General features: G+C 37.6%; 1 protein-coding gene across 2 annotated transcripts in view; it reads left to right on the plus strand.

Moving 5' to 3' along the window:
- The window catches only part of LOC146470703 (TATA-binding protein-associated factor 172-like), an 87,555-nt gene extending 69,799 nt beyond the window's left edge, over positions 1-17,756 (plus strand). The window contains exons 45-46 of one of the 2 annotated variants that reach the window (XR_014866971.1): positions 5,387-5,443; positions 16,704-17,756. The gene's annotated coding sequence lies outside the window, so the exon portion shown is untranslated. Of the gene's footprint in view, positions 1-5,386; positions 5,444-7,837; positions 7,897-16,703 lie in introns of both variants that reach the window. The other variant, XR_014866972.1, reaches the window with a different exon arrangement.
- The last annotated feature ends 1,393 nt before the right edge of the window (positions 17,757-19,149 follow it).

The raw sequence follows: 19,149 nt of genomic DNA on the forward strand, positions 1-19,149 counted from the left end.
GTACCGCTATCACTTTTGATGAAGGTTTTAATCAATTTGTGACATTTTTGTCATCTTTTTGACAACTTTGTGATGGCTTCAGTGCCAACTGACCAATCAAATTCAAGATCTGTGGGAGGTAGAGCCTTTAGTGTAAACTTGAATTTCCTCTTTCATAATAAAGATACCATGTGATTAGCCTGTGAACGCAGACGTATTTCCGGCTGTCGCTTCTCTCCACCAAGCGAATATTGAAGGTCGTCGAAGCGGACATTTTTTACACAAACGAGAGTAAAATATTGCTGTGGGCTGCCTTCATTTATTTTGGCAAATGTCTTTTTTTTTACGCGACCATGATGGTGGAATGAACTCAGTTCGATTGTAAGTGGCCCACACGACCGGTGCAGCATGAAGCAACATGGAGTATTGCTACCCCCCCCCCCCCCCCCTTTTTTTTCCCCCTTTAACAAAAAGCGCTTCTCAACTAGTGATTATATCAATTTTTAATGAAGAAACCAAGATCACCACAAGGTAATTTACAGAAGGACCTACAGACCTACACAATATAAACTATGTAAAATAATGAACGAGGAAGTTATACCATAGTGTTTATCATGTACAAACTTGCTTTCTGCAAAGAATCAGACAAAATGTACTAGTTTCCTGCGGAAGAGTTATAGTTTTTGAGTGTCCGATTTTGTTGAAACCTCTGATTCCATTGGAGTGTTGTTATACATGACAACAATTGTTCAAATTTCTTGTTTTGTGTTATATTTTTCACCTAATTTGGCCTGGTTTATTACCATCATGTTAATGTAAAGTGCAAAAGTTTCTATGAACGCAACTAGCTTTCCTCCAATCTAAGTCCTAGATTTTTCTTTTGGAGGTCAAATAATCATTATATATCTGCAGTATCGTTCAACTCCGAAAACAGACCAGTGGGGGGGGGGGGGGGGGTGTTATTGGAAGGAATTTTGTCCTTCAAAATCGGTTGTGTTTAACATATGTAAGTATAAAACATGAAACAGTTTAATTAAACCAGCTAGCCCTGGGGGGAGGGGTACTTCTGAGATTTGAGGTGGGCTCATATTCAGAAATTTACGATATTTTCATAAGAACACTGATTTTCAGGGACCTGTTAGCCGTTTTTTAACACCATGATATAACGGTCAAACACTGCATCTTAGGGTGATTACGGCTCTTTCCAAGTTTACTCGAGTCGAAAGTAGCCTTTACAGCAAGACGCAAATAGGGCCCCTCAAAACGTTTTTCAAACAAAATGGTGTGCTTTAGCTCTGAAACTCTTCGATCAACATATGAACTTCGTTTAGAGTTATAGAAGTAAACTTACTGCAGTCTACCCAGTTAGTAGGCTACTACCGGCCCGCTTGAGACTAATAAAGTTATTGATTGATCAATTGATTCATCAAAGCAACCGAAAATTTACATATATATTCTTCTCTACCTTCCAACCTTGCAAAAATACAAGTGATTTTACCAAGCGAAGAGCACTATGCGTTAAATTTAGAAAGGTATGAATTTCATGGTTAAAGGCTGTACTTCTTCATACAGAGCTCTTGAAGTAGCGCGTTTTTCAACTCTGAATCTATTAGCCATGCGAACCTATTAGAAATTGGGCACATATAACTCATTGCAGTGTCCCCAATTGGAGAGTTACTTGATTAAATAACTGAAGCATTTACATATCCACGCTTCTCCACCTGCCTCCCTTTTAAAACTACAAATAATTGTATCAACGAAGAAGAACTTCGCGTCGTACGAAAAAACTTCCGGACGTCCAAGACAACTTCAAGAATTCGATATAAAGAGACTTGGAATCAATAATCTCGGTTTAAAAGAGGCGATCCTAAAGCGCTCATTAAAAATCTCCTCACGAAATTCAGTTCGAAAATAGCAAGTTGGTTCGTCTGTCAAAAACAAATCAATGAAATGAGCTATCTATCTATAACAGCTCGTCATAACCTACAACGCGGCTGTACTGAATCTGAAAACTATTCCCACAAAACGCCAGCATACAATTTGCAATCAACCTTTGTACAAAATATGTATCATATGTATCCTGCCGAAAGGATAAATCGGTGATGACATTGTTTTGAAGTTTTATCAGGTTTTACACTCTTCAACTTCTTGGTTCGCTATTTAGAGGTCAACGTCGCAAAGGAATGTTTGCGATCTACTTGTAACATTTTACCCGCCTTTCACGTGTGTGTAGGCCTGTAGGGGATGACACGCCATTCGTGTCGGGCCTCAATACTAGTGACTTTGTTCTTGGCACATCTTCCCAATGTTGATACGCCTGCCAAGGCTATGCACTGGATAACACGAAACAAAAAACCCTTTCTTTTAAACAAAGTAAAGCTAAAAGCGCAAATTAAAAAGCGAACATTTACCCTCACGGTTCTGTATGTCCGCTGGTCATGTACCAAAAGATTTCGTTCAGTTCTGATTTGAACATGCATTTCGCAGGATATTCATGACTGTGTTTCGAATGTGTCTCATTTTCCAGCAGTAAATCAAGGGATTCAGAGATGAATTAAGAAATAGCAGCGTCAACGTGTACAACGAGATGGCAATGTTAACAGATGCAGAGGTGATTGCGATAATCCATAACATACACATGAATGGCAAATAACAAACCATAAATACAAGACATACATAAATTGCTGCCATGGCAAATTTTCGCAGCCTTTCAACATTTGCGGCCATTTCACCATTCTGTGCTACTTGTTGTACAGTGAGTTCCATTACTTGAATTTGGTTTATTTGGCCTCGTGCTGTAGTATAAGTCTTGAAGCTCAAGAGTGCTACAGTTGATGCACAAACAAAGAAAAGAATGGCAAAGATGACGAGAATGATATTGCTTGGGATCCACAACCGGATTAACGAGAGAATTGCACTGAACACCCATATGGAGATCACCACCGCAACAATGCGCTTGTGAGTTACAAGTTCCTGGTATCTGAGATACTGAAGACGAATAGCCAAGAATCTGTCTGTAATTAAAACCACGAAAACAAAACACGAAGCGGAGGAGAACAAATTTGCCAAGACAAGAAATACGTTCTTTGTTGCATAATAAGTTCGACTGTTGTCACTTTGTTTCAACTCCATGATATGAACCGTGACGAACAGTGGTTGAGCCGTTAAACCAACACCAAGATCAGAAACAGCCAGACTTAGAAGCAATGTTTTTAAAGGCTTTGACAACGACGGAGTTTTTCTGATGGCTTGAATTGTTACAATGTTCAACATGATGGCGGTATATGATAGGAAAACGTTGAAGACGCAGTTAACGACGTACCACGAATAGAATTCTTGGAGAGCTTTCATTTTAAAAAATTATGATATAATCCCATAAAGCAATCTTTAGGCAATGTTTGCGAAGTAACAGTTTAACTCGCATCTACGATTGGAAATAAAATTCAGCTGTTTTTGAAGGTTGAAGATATTCAAAGCTGTGAATCACGTCATGCTGATTTCTCTGGACTTTTCACTTGTAGCAGAACACAGAACGGGAAAATGCACAGAACACTCACCAGACTCTAAGGTGTGAGGTAAACGTGCCGCTGGATGAAATACTCTTATATCGAAGGAGCGCAGATTGTTAAACCATGATCTATGCAAAATTAACTCAAACTGAAACGTCATATTTACGAAGTAGTTGATATCTTTGTCCTTTGGGCTTCAACTAGTGCATTAAATTGATAATTTTAAATTATTGTTGTTGTATAATATAACAAACTTTTGAAGCCGTACGAATAAGAAATTGCAATGGTGTCTTGATGTTTGAGTGTATTTGAAGCAGAGTCCGTTTGTCGAAAACAAATGGCTGGTGATGTTTCGGATCAGGATCTTAAGGAGTTTTTGAGTTCATCCAGTAGGATGTTATAAATTTTGTTATCTAACACCACGGACGTTATTGTAGGTAATTGTTTTGACTGTGTGCATGTTCAATTTATTGCGCAAAATAGCTTAATTAACCATCGTTTCTACATAGGAGTGACATCGAAGAATAGATCAAAGCGGTAAACTTATGAAATTGATCTCAAACAGGCTGCTACGTAAAACGTACTTGTCCACTGTGCTTTCTTAAATTAAAATGAAATGTCAGTAGAAAAAAGAAATTTATTGAGATGAGATCCCGCTGTTTATTAACATATATGTTCTAAGTTAGATTATTTTCCTTGTTTAGTTCCAGTTGCATCCCAGCTATTGAATTGTACAATTTTTGAGCAATTGTCTTACTCCGAGATGACAAACAGCCAGAATGTTGTGCAATATCTTAAAAAGGTTTCAGTAACAGCAAATATTGACGCAAATGCATTGTTTTTTGTTGATGGCGCAAATTTTACCGTGTTGATCATCTCGGATGGCGATGCAAGAGAGAAAGCGATGAAGACGAAATAAAATACAACCAAATAGAATTTCATTACTAGAATAAAAAAATTGCATATACAATCCTGAATGTAGGACACCACATGGTACTCTCCGATCGTTCTTTCGTTCAAACAAATCGATCGATCACTCAGTAATGCACCCTCACAGCGTGCCAATACTTAATTTTTGCCGCGTATTATATTTGGGAAAACCCGCCAAAGGTGGAAACTGCGTCACAATAGTGGAGCGATTTAATTGGTTCATTAATTTGTTACTCACTGTCCAAATGTGGTACATACTAGATTGAATATTCGCACGCTTTTGGCAAAAGAAAATGTATGGGAGTTACAAGATTGAACTTTTGTAGGTTCTGTTTGAATATCATACAAAAAAATGGACAGTTGTTTTCCGATCTTTTTAAAGAGCATGGATGGTTACAGGTGTTTAGGATATCATCAACAAGAAAACGTTTACATCTTATTTGAAGTTCTTTTCCTATAATAAAGATGAAATGTCACCCCTAAATGGTATTAAATTTTGGCCAGTTTGGAACTGGAGAATTTTGTCTCTGAAGACACCGACGTAATTAGTTTAATTAATCTGTTTTTGTGTGCATCTTTGATGTACTTTGGTAAATGTATTTTGATTAGAGGGCCACGTGGTTATGTCACTCATAACAAAAACTCCTTTTGTCCAATATGACAACGAATAACTGATCAAGGAAGTTAAGTAAACATGACTGTAAAATGTCTTTGCTTCATATAACAGGAAGTGTTTATTTCTCAGTGCTTGCTACCACATTCATTACTGTGATGGTGTCATTAACTCTTTCATCTGCAGTTGATATATTTGAACATTTCCCGGCTTGGAATCAAAATCAGCTCCTAAATGAAAGTAGCTTGTCCGCTAGATAGTTTTTGAAACAGAAACCATGGGCAAAATTTATTCGAATTTTTACATGTAATATATATTTCACCAATTAAGTTGGTTTGTGTACATGAAATTACAGGGCTGGGCGCTGTACCGCTGTTACTCGATGACGTTTCTGATCATTTTGTGCCGACAGATTTTTGACATTCTTCGGACATCTTATATGATGGCTTCAGTATCAACTGGCCAATCAAATCCCAGACGTGCGGAAGGTGGTGCCTTCAGCGTAAACGTGTAACTTGAATTTCCTTTTCCATAATAAAGATGACGTGATGACCCACACGAACATTGATAATTCGTCTAGTTAAAAACCGGAAATTTTTATTAAAGCACCGACTCAGCGAGACTGAAATGTTCGTGCGTGCAGCTTTCATTTATTTTGGGCAATATGTTTTTGTTTCACGACTATTTCAGGAGATAATCAAGTGATTTATGGACAAAACTGACATTCAACAACAGTTCAGACAAGAAAACTTGAATTTTTTTGTCATTTATTTAAAAAAGTGGATTTCAAATAAATTTCGAGAGGGTTTTGTTTATGAATAAATGCTTTTTGCAATTTTAGAAACAGAAACTCTTGTGCAATTATTTTTTATAATAGTTGTTCTTTATAAGAGGAATAAAATCAGCTGCTAAATGAAAGGAACTTGTTCACGACGGGTTTTTGTTATAGAAACTGTGCTATATTTATTTAACCAATTAGCGCGGTTTACGTCCATGAAATTACAGTGCCGAGCGCCGTACCGCTGCCGCTTTTGATTAAGTTTTTGATCAGTTGGTGACAGATTTTTGTCATCTTGTTGACAACTTTGTGATGGCTTCATTGCCAACTGACCAATCAAATTCAAGATCTGTGGGAGTTAGAGCCTTCAGTATAAACTTGAATTTCCTTTTCCAGAATAAAGATGATATGTGATGACCCGAGCGAACATTGAAGGTCGTCGGGGTAAGAACCGGACATTTTTCGCAAACGAGAGTGAAGTGTTTGACGGCGCTGCTTTCATTTATTTTAGCCAAAATTGTTTTTTTTTTTTTTTTTTTTTACACCACCATTTCAGGTGATGGTCAAATGATAAAAAAAGTAAAAAAGTTCAAGTCTAAGTGGCCCAAACGGTCGGAGCGTAGCTAGGTTTGTGTGGCATGAAGCAACTAGGAGTATTGCTACTCTACCCTGGATCGACTGATGCTAGAATAGGCACGTGAGTTCAGGTGAACTGCTTGACAAAAAGCGCTTGTCAGCTAGTAATTTTAACAGACTGTTAATAAAGAAATCCGCATCACCAGAAGGCAATTTACAGAAGGACCTACATAATATGAACTATGTAAAATAATAAAAAAGAAAGTTATATAATAGTGTTTATCATGCGTAAACTTCCTTTTTGACAAGAATCAGACCAATTCAGTATGCTAGCTTCCTGCGGAAGACGAGTTCCCTATTTTGTTGAAGCCTGCGATTGCATTATAGTGTTGTTGTGCATGACGAAATTTGTTCATTTTTCTTGTTTTAGGTTTTATATTTCACTCTTTGGCCTGGTTTACAGCCATCACATTAATGTGATGTGCAAATGTTTCTACGAACGCAACTATTTCCTATTACAAACTTCCTCCTAAATTTTCTGTTCGAGGTCAAATAATCATTAGATATCCTAATATCTACAGTATTGTACAATTCCGAACGCAGACCCAGAGACTGGGGGGGGGGGGGGGGGGTGTTATTTTTAACGAATTTTGTGCTTCAAAATGCGTTGTGTTTAACAGTATAAAACATAAAAGAGTTTAAACCAGCTAATCCTAGACTGGGCTTATATTTGTGCGCCGAGATCAGGATTGTTGCAGGTGTCTACGATATCATCAACAAGAAAACGTTTAGATCTTATTTGAAGTTCAGATGAAATGTCACCCCGAAATGGTATTAAATTTTGGCCAGTTAAGAACTGGAGAATTTTGTCTTTGAAGACACCGACGTAATAAGTTTAATTAATCTGTTTTTGATGTATTTTGGTAGGGCCACGTGGTTATGTCACTTATATCAAAAACTCTTTTGGTCCAATATGACAACGAATAACAGATCAAGGAAGTTAAGTAAACGTGACTGTAAAATGTCTTTGCTTCATATATTTTGGTTATGACAGGAAGTGTTTGTTTCTCAGTGCTTGCTACCATTAATTACTGCGATGGTGTCAGTAACTCTTTCATCTAAAGTTGATATATTTGAATATTTCCCGGCATGGAATCAAAATCAGCTCCTAAATGAAAGTAGCTTGTCCGCTCATAGTTTTTGATACAGAAACCATGGACAAAATTTATTCGAAGTTTTATATTCGTGTAATATATATTTCAATTCAATTCAATTCAATTCAATTCAATTTATTTGCCATTAACAAAAAAATACAACATAAATACATTATAGACGACACGCAATATTCTTACTATTACAATATTCATACGTGACTATTTACAATATTAAATGTGTTAAAGGCTAGGAAGCCTATATAGAAGCTTAACTTGGTTTGTGTCCATGAAATTACAGGGCTGGGCGCTGTACCGCTGTCGCTTGATGAAGTTTATGATCATTTTGTGCCGACAGATGTTTGACATTCTTCGAACATCTTTATATTGGCTTCAGTATCAACTGGCCAATCAAATTCAAGACGTGCGGAGGGTGGTGCCTCCAGCGTAAACGTTTAACTTGTATTGTCTTTTCTATAAAAAGCGGATGACGCGATAACCCCAACGAACGTTGAAATTTGTGTAATTAAAAACCGGAAATTTTTATTAAAACACCGACGCAACGAGAGTAGAATGTTCGTACGTGCGGCTTTCATTTAGTTTGGGCAATATGTTTTTGTTTCACGACTATTTTAGAAGACAATCAAGTGAGTTATGGACAAAATGACATTGAAGTACACTTCAGACAAATAAACTGGAAAATTTTTTGTCATTTATGTGAAAAAGGGATTTCAAGTAAATTTGGAGAGGGTTTTTTTTGGTAAAAATGTATGTGCTTTTTACAGTATTAGAAACAGAAAATCGTGTGCAATTTTTTTTCGTAAGAGTTATTCTTCGTAAGAGGAATAACATCAGCTGCTAAATGAAAGGAACTTGTTGACGAAGGTTTTTGTCATAGAAACTGTGTAATATTTATTTCATCAATTAGCTCGGTTTACGTCCATGAAATTAGAATGCCGAGCGCCGTACCGCTATCACTTTTGATGAAATTTTTCTTATCTTTTGACAACTTGTGATGGCTTCAGTACCAACTGACCAATCAAATTCAATATCATTGGGAGTTAGAGTCTTCAGTATAAAGTTTAAAGGTTTATAGCCATCATGTTAATGTGATGTGCAAAAGTGTTTCAGTCTTACAAACCACCTCTTAGATTTTCTGTTCGATGTCAAATAATCATTAGATATCTTTAGTATCGTACATCTCCGACGTTATTAGTTTAATTAATCTGTTTTTGTGTATATCTTTAATGCATTTTGGTGAATGTATTTTGATAAGAGGGTGGTTATGTCACTCATATCAAAAACTCTTTTGGTTCAATATGACAACGAATAACTGATCAAGGAAATTAAGAAACGTGACTGTAAAATGTCTTTGCTTCAAATAACAGGAAGTGTTTATATTTCTCAGTGCTTGCTATCACATTGATTACTGCGATGGTGTCATTAACTCCTTCATCTGCAGTTGATATATTTGAATATTTTACGGCATGGAATCAAAATCAACTCCTAAATTTTGCAATTTTGCAATTTTAGAAACAGAAACTCTCGTGCAATTATTTTTCGTAAGAGTTGCTCTTTGTATGGGGAATAAAATCAGCTGCTACATGAAAGGAACTTCCTGACGATAAGTCTTTGTCATAGATGCTGTGCAATAGTTATCTCACCAATTAGCTCGGTTTGCGTCCACGAAATTATAGTGCTGAGCGCCGTACCGCTATCACTTTTGATGAAGTTTTTGATCAATTTGTGACATTTTTGTCATCTTTTTGACAACTTTGTGATGGCATCAGTGCCAACTGACCAATCAAATTCAAGATCTGTGGGAGGTAGAGCCTTTAGTGTAAACTTGAATTTCCTCTTTCATAATAAAGATACCATGTGATTAGCCTGTGAACGCAGACGTATTTCCGGCTGTCGCTTCTCTCCACCAAGCGAATATTGAAGGTCGTCGAAGCGGACATTTTTTACACAAACGAGAGTGAAATATTGCTTTGTGCTGCCTTCATTTATTCTGGCAAATGTCTTTTTTTTTTTTACGCGACCATTTCATGTGATGGTGGAATGAACTCAGTTCGATTCTAAGTGGCCCACACGACCGGTGCAGCATGAAGCAACAAGGAGTATTGCTACCCCCCTCCCCCCCCTTTAACAAAAAGCGCTTGTCAAGTAGTGATTATATCAATTTTTAATAAAGAAACCAAGATCACCATAAGGTAATTTACAGAAGGACCTACACAATATAAACTATGTAAAATAATGAACGAGAAAGTTATACGATAGTGTTCATCATGCACAAACTTGCTTTCTGCAAAGAATCAGACAAACTATACTAGTTTCCTGCGGAAGAATTTATAGTTTTTGAGTGTCCGATTTTGTTGAAACCTCCATTGGAGTGTTGTTATACATGACAACAATTGTTCAAATTTCTTGTTTTGTGTTATATTTTTCATCTAATTTGGCCTGGTTTATTGCCATCATGTTAATGTAAAGTGCAAAAGTTTCTATGAACGCAACTAGTTCCTTCCTCCAATCTAAGTCCTAGATTTTTCTTTTGGAGGTCAAATAATCATTATATATCTGCAATATCGTTCAACTCCGAAAACAGACCGGGGGGGGGGGGGGGGGGGTGTTATTGGAAGGAATTTTGTCCTTCAAAATCGGTTGTGTTTAACATATGTAAGTATAAAACATGAAACAGCTTAATTAAACCAGCTAGCCCTGGGGGGAGGGGTACTTACTTCTGAGATTTGAGGTGGGCTCATATTCAGAAATTTACGATATTTTCATGATAACACTGATTTTCAGGGACCTGTTAGCCGTTTTTTAACACCATGTTATAACGGTCAAGCACTGCATCTTAGGGTGATTACGGCTCTTTCCAAGTTTACTCGAGTCGAAAGTGGCCTTTACAGCAAGACGCAAATAGGGCCCCTTAGAATGTTTTTCAAACAAAATGGTGTGCTTCAGCTCTAAAACTCTTCGATCAAAATATGAACTTCGTTTAGAGTTGTAGAAGTAAACTCAATGCAGTCTCCCCAGTTAGTAGGCTACTACTGGCCCGCTTGACACTAATAAAGTTATTGATTGATCGATTGATTCATCAAAGCAACCGAAAATTTACATATATATTTTTCTCTACCTTCCAAACTTTCAAAAATACAAATGATTTTACCAAGCGAAGAGCACTATGCTTTAAATTTCGAAGGGTACGAATTTCATCGTTAAGGGCTGTACCTCTTGATACAGATCTCTACAAAGGGCTCACTTTTCAACTCCGAAACTATTAAACACTCCGGAAGCATTTACATATCCACACTTCTCCACCTGTCTCCCTTTTTAAACTACAAATGGTTGTATCAACGAAGACGAACTTCGCGTCGTACGAAAAAACTTCCGGAAGTCCGAGACAACTTCAAGAATTTGATATAAAAGAGACTTGGAATCAAGAATCTCGGTTCAAAAGAGGCTATCCTAAAGCGCTTATTAAAAATCTCCTCAAGAAATTCAGTTCGAAAATAGCAAGTTCGTTCGTCGGTCAAAAACAAATCAATGAAATGAGCTATAACGGCTTGTCATAACTTACAACGCGGCTGTACTAAATCTTAAAACTATTCCCACAAAACGACAGCATACAATTTGCAATCAACCTTTGTACAAAATATGTATCATTATGTATCCTGCCGAAAGGATAAATCGGTCATGACATTGTTTTGAAGTTTTATCCAGTCTTAAAGCCTTCAACTTCTTGGTTCGCTATTTAAAGGTAAACTTCGCAAAGGAATGTTTGCGGTCTACTGGCAACACTTAACCCGCCTTTCACGTGTGTGTACGCCTGTAGAGGACCAACAGAAGATGACATGCCCAATTTTTTCGGGCCCTAATACTTGTGACCCTGTTCTTGGCACATCTTCCCAATGTGGATGCGCCTGCCAATGTCATGCACTGGGTTACACAAAACAAAAACAAAAACAAGAAACGTATTTTTTGAACAAATAAAAACAACAAGTGCAAATTGAAAAGCTAACATTTATCTTCAGGGTTCTGTATGTCCGCTGATCATGTACCAAGATTTCGTTCAGTTGTGACGTGAACATGTATTTCGTAGGATGTTCATGACAGTGTGTCGAATGTGTCTCATTTTCCAGCAGAAAATCAAAGGATTAAGAGATGAATTAAGAAACACCAGCGTCCAAGTGTACGCCTCTATGACGCTAGTTACAGGTTCAGATGTGAAAGCTATAGTCCATAAAATACACATGTTTGGCAAATAACAAACCATAAACACGAGACATACATATATTGCTGCCATGGCAAATTTTCGCAGCCTTTCAACATTTGCCATTTCACCATTCTGTGTTACTTGCTGTACAGCGAGTTCCATCTCTTGAATTTGGTTTATTTGGCCTCGTGCTGTGGAATAAGTCTTGAAGCTCAAGATTGTTACAGTTAATGCAAAAATAAAAGTAAGAATGCCAAACACGATGTAAATGATATTCCTTGGGATCCACAACCGGATTATTGAAATAATTGCGCTGAACACCCATATGGAGATCACCACAGCAACAACCAGCTTGTGAGTCACAAGTTCCTTGTATCCGAGATAAAGGCGAATAGCCAAGAATCTGTCTGTAATTAAAACAACCACGAGGAACAATGAAGCCAAGGAAAATAAGCTTGCCGAGACAAGGAATGCGATGGATGTTGCATAATAAGTTCGGCTGTAAATGTCGATTTGTTTCAACTCCATGATACGAACTGCAACGGACAAAGGTTGAGCCGTTAATCCAACACCAAGATCAGTAACAGCCAGACTGAGAAGCAATGTTTTTAACGGCTTTGACAGGGACAAAGTTTTTCTGATAGCATGAATTGTTATAATGTTCAACATGATGGCGGTATAGGATAAGAAAGCGTTTAAGACGCAGGCAACGACGTACCACGAATAGAATTCTTGGGCAGGTTTCATTTTAAAAACTTACCATAAATTCTCATAGACATAAGGCGGCTCTCCACACAATGTTTGCGGATGAGAGTTTAACCGGCGCAGATCTTCTATTGCAAATACAATTCAGCTGTTTCTGAAGGATGAAGATAGTCAAACCAGGGAATCGAAAGATGTTGATTTCTCTGGCCTTTTCACTTTCAATCGGCGGAACACAGAACGTAAAATATCGCAGTGCTCTCTCCAGACTCTTAGGTGTGAAGTAAACGTGCTGCTGGATGAAATACAGTTATACCGAAAGAGCAGAGGTTGTTAAACCATAATCTATACTACAAAATTCATTCAAACTGAAATACCATATTTACCAAGTATAGTTTAAATATTTGCACTTGGTCTTCAACTAGTGGATTGAATCCATAATATAACAAACTTTGGAGTCTATTACAGTATGTGATCACAATCGTTTCTTGGTCTTTGAATATATTTGCAATCGTATTGGTGCCCCTAAAACAGATGGTTTCAGATGTTTCGGATCAGGCTCATCAACATGAAATAATTAGAAGTGATATGAATTTTGTTTTTCTATAATGAAGATGAGACGCCAGGACCTGAAGGAGCATTAAAGTTCATCATGTAGGAACTAGGAAATTTTGTTATCAAATAAATTTGACGTTATTAGAGCTAATTTATCTAACATTTTGCATCCTTCGTTTATTGCGGCCGGCAACAAATTTATGATAGCTTCAATGCCAACTGGGCAATCAAATTTAAGACGCGGGAAGCCGTTCAGCGTAAACGTGTAACTTGAATTTCCTTTTTCATAAAGATCACGTGATGAGCCAAATGAACATTAAAGTTCGTCTAGTTAAGAACCACATTAAAGCTCCGACCTAACGAGAACGGAATGTTCGTGTATGTTTCTCTCATTTATATGCTTTCAGGAAACGGTCAAGTGACTTGAGCACGTACACAAAGTTACATCAAAGAACAGATAAAGCAACTAAACTGCAAAATGTTGTGACTGTCGTTTACTTGGAAAAGCGGTTCGTCGGGTTTGTTTTTTGATTGTAATAGACACTCGACATTCGGTCAGCTGCTAAGGAAAAGAGCTTTTCTGTAAAATTTAATCATCACCCTTAGGTGATTTACAAAAGGTTGCTATAAAATATTCAATAGCTTTGTTCATGGCGAAAATAACCAGATCAGCAATTCCTTTGTCTACGGAAAAGTTAATAGTTGACCAGTGCCTCATTTTGTCGAAGCCGCTGATTGCTTTATAGTTTTTTTTTTTTTTTGGCTGATACGGTTGAAAGCAAGACTAAAAGAGTGACATGCATGGACATCGGATAAGCTCACCATGACTGTCGTTCAGTTAAAGCAATGATCACATGGATAACGATTTTGTTTCCTTAGCCATGTCGTAGCTACTGTGAAAATAACTTTTTATACATTTTTTGAATGAGTTGCTCTTTGTGCGTGGACTCAGAACAGATCCTAAATAAAGAGGCGGTTGGCTACTATGTAGTTTTTGTTGTTTTGGAAGGAGTTTTCAGTATTCTAGAATCTGTAAGACATATTTCACCAACTAGCTCGGTTTCTATGCATGAAATTAAAGGGCTCAACGCGCCTTATCGCTATCACTTTGATGAAGGTTTTGGTCCGTTTGTGACAGATTTTTGACATGTCTTTGACAACTCAGTGATTGCTTCAGTATCAACTGACCAATCAAATTCAAGATCTGGGAGAGGTACGTAGAGCCTTTGGTACCAACTTGAATTTCCTATTCTATAATAAAGATGACATGTGTTGACCCGAGCGAACATTGAAGTTCGTCCAGTTAAGAAAGGAACAGTTTCATTTAAAGCACCGATGCAATGAGAGTGTTGTGTTGTTGTGTGCTCTTTCATTTTTTTGGCAAATGTGTGTTTTTTCATTTTATTTTTACACGACCATTTTCGGTGATGATCAAATGGTGATAAAAAAGCTAAAGGATCACACGGCTGTAGCCTGATGTAACTTGGAGTGTTGGTAGTCTCCCCCTGGATCGGATGCTAGTCCATCGCAGGGTTTCTCCCAGTAGTATGTCGCCGGAACCCATTTATACACTTGGGAGAAGAGGTGACTGTGGAGCAAAGGTTTTTGTGCAAGGAAACAACACAGTAATGAAGAGACCAAACTGCTTAACACAAAAATAGCTGGTCTACCATAGTAACTATAATATTTCTTAAATGAAGAAATCAGTATCACCATAAGGTGATTTACAGGGTTTAAGCCGTGTAAGACTATGAAAGAGAACGTTATGTACTGATAGTGTTTATGAACATACATTTTGGCTTGTTATTGGAAGGAATTTTGTGCTTCAAAATTGGATGGGTTTACAGTCAATGTACGTCACGCGTGACCAGTGTTTTTGAAATTTCCACAATTTATTAACGGTATACAGGTATGAAGTTTTCTTTACATTATAGCAAACTAAGCTTTAAGCTGAAGTTAAATGAGCTTAACAATTGTTTCTGGAAAGATTTCTTGAGAAAATCTCCAAGATTCAATTCAAATTCTGGACATTGCAAAGAGGAATTCGAATGTTCATTTCATTCTCGTAAATACTGGACATGAGTGACGTAGACGGACTGCAATGATAACTAGCCATCTTCAAACATTAAGGTAACAGCTTAAAACAGCTTACTCTAACACGAAATAGACTTATATTTGTGGGCCGTTTGGGAGTAGTGGGGATACTTGCGGAAGGGTTTTAGCTTCCGAGTTTTTGGGTGGGCTTTTATTCAGAATTTTAGGATATTATGATAATCAGACTATTGCTAGGGATTTCATAGGCTTTGTTTAACTGGGACACAATACCTCGGCATACATTGCGTTTTGATTGCCTAGCAATGCATCATATGGCGATTACGGATCGTTCCAAGTTTAATCGAGTCGAAAGTAGCCTTTACAGCACTAAATAAGGCATCCCTAATATGTTTTTCAAACGAAATAGTGTGCTTCAGCTCTGAAACTCTTTTATCGACATACGAACTCATTTAGAATTATGTAGAAGCAAACTTTCTGCAGTCTACCCAGTTACTGGGGTACTACAGGCCCCCCTTAAATTTAACACTAACAAAGTTATTTATTGCTCGAGCGATTGATCAAACCGACCGAAAATTTACATATACACACTTGCCCACCTTCCACCCTCTTAAACCTACAAATGATTTTAAAAAGCGAGAAGATGTTCGTGTCGTACTTAGGTATGAAATTCATCTACAAGTTTTGTATTTCTAGACACGGCGCTCTCTAAAGGGCGCACTTTTCAACTCTGAAACTATAAGGAAGACAAAAGTATCTGAAATTGGAGATATATAACTTATTGGAGTGTCTCCAATTGGAAGGCTACCAAATAAAACACAACCAAACATTAACATATCCACACTTCTCCACCTGTCCCCGTTGTGCTTTTAACCCTACAAATGATTGTATGAACGGAGAAGAAGTTCCCGTCCTAAGAAAAAACTAGGGAGGTTAAGCAACGACGACGACAACGGCAACGAAAACGCACCTGGAAATAAAACATTTATTTCATTTGTGCTACTTCGCAATTATTTCAACTCGCTCAACTTTTAATAAAGTGGCGAACTATCCAGGAATCAAATTGGTAGATACAAGTTAAGAAGGAAAATGAATAATTCACCGCCGTGCGTTCACTTTCTCCTGAAAACCTTGAATTTGGTCATTTCACGTTATTGTTTTGCAGAGGACGACAAAGAAATGTACCAAAATGTAAAACGCGCGTGCAGAGAGATTGTTTTTGCTCATTAAACCTGTTGTTTTGCGGCGTTGTCGTTGCCGTCGCCGTCGTCGTTACTTAAGCTCCCTACTGACTCGTAGTCAACTTCGAGAATTCGATATAAACGAGACTTGGAATCAAAAATCCCAGTTTAAAAGAAGCGATCCTAAAACGCTTACTAAAAATATCCTCGAGAAATTAAGTTTGCAAATACGAAGTTGGGACGTCGACCTTAAAAATGAAACAACCTGTAACGCTTTGTCATAACCTCCAACAAGGGAGTACTGAATCTTAAAACTATTGTCACAAAACGCCATGGTATTTATAATAAACATTTCTACAAAGACGAACCAAGTGGATCCCGTTGAAAGGATAAACTAATCGATAATAACATTTTTTTTAAATTTTTTTTTGAAGCCTTACAGTCTCAGTTCACCCTCTAGGTTTCCTATTTGAAGGTCAACTTCGCAAAGGAATGATTGCGGTCTACTGGAAATAATTTGCCCGCTCTTCGCGTGTGTCAAGATTGATAATGTTCCACCTCAGTTTAAGTTAGCGATGACGTCGGCTATTGCTGATTTGGCCCGTAGAGGACCAACAGAAGATGACGGGCCCATTGGACATCCTCCCAATGTGGAATGTGGATAGCAAGTTAAAACAAAGCAACAAAACCTAAGCAGAGTCAAGCCAAAAGAGCAAACTGAAAAACGAACACTTATTCAAAGTGCTCTATAAGTCCACTGTTCATGTACCAGAAGATTTCGTTCAGTTGTGACTTGAATATATGTTTCGCAGGATGTTCAAGGCAGTGTGTCGAACGTGTCTCATCTTCCAGCAGTAAATCAAAGGATTCAGAGATGAATTAAGAAACACCAGCGTCAAAGTGTAAAGGTGCATGACGGTATTTACAGGTTCAGAGGTGATTGCGATAGTCCATAAAATACACATGTTTGGCAAATAACAAACCATAAACATGAGAGATACGTAAATTGCTGCCATTGCAAATTTTCGCAACCTTTCAACATTGGCCATTTCACCATTGTGTGCTATTTGTTGTACAGTGAGTTCCATTTCTTGAATTTGGTTTATTTGTCCTCGTGCTGCGGAATAAGTCTTGAAGCTCAAGAGAGTTACAGTTAACGCACAAGCAAGATAAAGAATGCCAAACACGACGTAAATGATGTTTACCGGGATCCACAACCGGATTAACGCAAGAATTGCGTTGAACAGCCATATTGAGATTACCACGGAAACAACGCGCTTGTGAGTCACAAGTTCCTTATATCTGAGATAAAGGCGAATAGCCAAGAATCTGTCTGTAATTAAAGCCACCACAAGGAAACACGAAGCAAAGGAAAAAAAGTTTGCCGAGATAAGAAATGCAATGTATGTAGCATAATAAGTTACACTGTTGTCAGTTTCTTTCAACTCCATGATACGAACTGCAACGTACAGTGGTTGAGCCGTTAAACCAACACCAAGATCAGAAACAGCCAGACAAAGAAGCAATGTTTTTAAACGCTTTGACAACGACAAAGTTTTTCTGATGGCGTGAACTGTTACAATGTTCAACGTGATGGCGGTATAGGACAGGAAAACGTTAAACACGCAGTTAACGACGTACCACGAATTGAATTCTTGGGCAGGTTTCATTTTAAAAACTTACCATTAATTCTCATAAGCAATGTTTGTGAAGAAGAGTTAAATGCAAATCGTCGATTGCAGATAAAATTCAGCTCTTTCTGAAAGATGAAGATATTCAACAAAGGGAATCGGAGTGATGTTGATTTCACTTTCAATCGGCGGAAAACAGAACGTAAAATATCACAGTGCTCTCTCCAGACTGTTAGGTGCGAAGGTGCTACTGGATGAAATACAGTTATACCGAAAGATTATCTATACAAAATCCATTCAAACTGAAACATCATATTTTCCAAGTATAGTTGAAATCTTTTAAATCTTTTCAACTAGTGGGTTATATCCATAATATAACTCCCGCGACACGATACCCTTGGTTTAAATTGCGTTGGCTGTGAAGCTTTGGAGTCCATTACAACAAGAAATTACAATGTTTTCTTGGTCTTTGAGTTTGCAATCGTGTTCGTGCTCCTAAAACAGATGGTTTCAGATGTTTCGGATCAGGCTCATCAACATGAAATAATTAGCATATGTAATCGCATGAGACCAAGTAGAATTAAGGATTAGTTTTCACGCGTATTTTCAAAGTTTTGGTACATTTTGAGAATACAATGGCAAAATTTGCTGAAAACTACCGAGGCACTTTAAAAAAAACAGTCAGCCCCAGCCCGGAGTAAAAACATTCACCCGTAAGCAAAACAAATGAACAATTCACCTGTTTCTTAGCGTACAAAACAGACAAAACGACAAAAGTTGATTGTTATATACATGTAATTAAGGGAAAATACAAGTTTAATTCATTTGCAAACTAACAACTATTAAAACAAATTGTTAGGCAGGAATTAATTGATTCACCTGCACTGTGAAGCTTTCTACCGCTTGAAAATCACACGAACACATCGATAAAAATAGCAAACCGTGTGTCCAAAGAAGCAGCTTGCAGAGTAATTTCTTCCACTGAAATAGACCTCGCAGCTCCTTCCTCCCATCAAAAGGGCTCTATTATTGTTCGGTTACCCCAGCGCCAGGGTAACCCTAGCTGCCTTGTAAACGCTCTGCCAGGGATAACTCGCCTACCCGGACAACGTTTTGCTTGTTTTCAGACCCTTTGAACGTTGATAACAAACGGCCATCATTGCCGGATTTAATATCTGCTTTACAGACTTTTTTGGTGGGATTTGGGCCAATATTGAACGAGATACAACCATTGAAAAACTTTAAAAAATTTACTAAGAAATGCATGGATAGC

This window comes from Pavona decussata, unplaced genomic scaffold (assembly GCF_977016875.1).
Source record: "Pavona decussata unplaced genomic scaffold, jaPavDecu1.1 SCAFFOLD_112, whole genome shotgun sequence".
In the NCBI taxonomy this organism is placed as follows: Eukaryota; Metazoa; Cnidaria; class Anthozoa; order Scleractinia; family Agariciidae; genus Pavona; species Pavona decussata.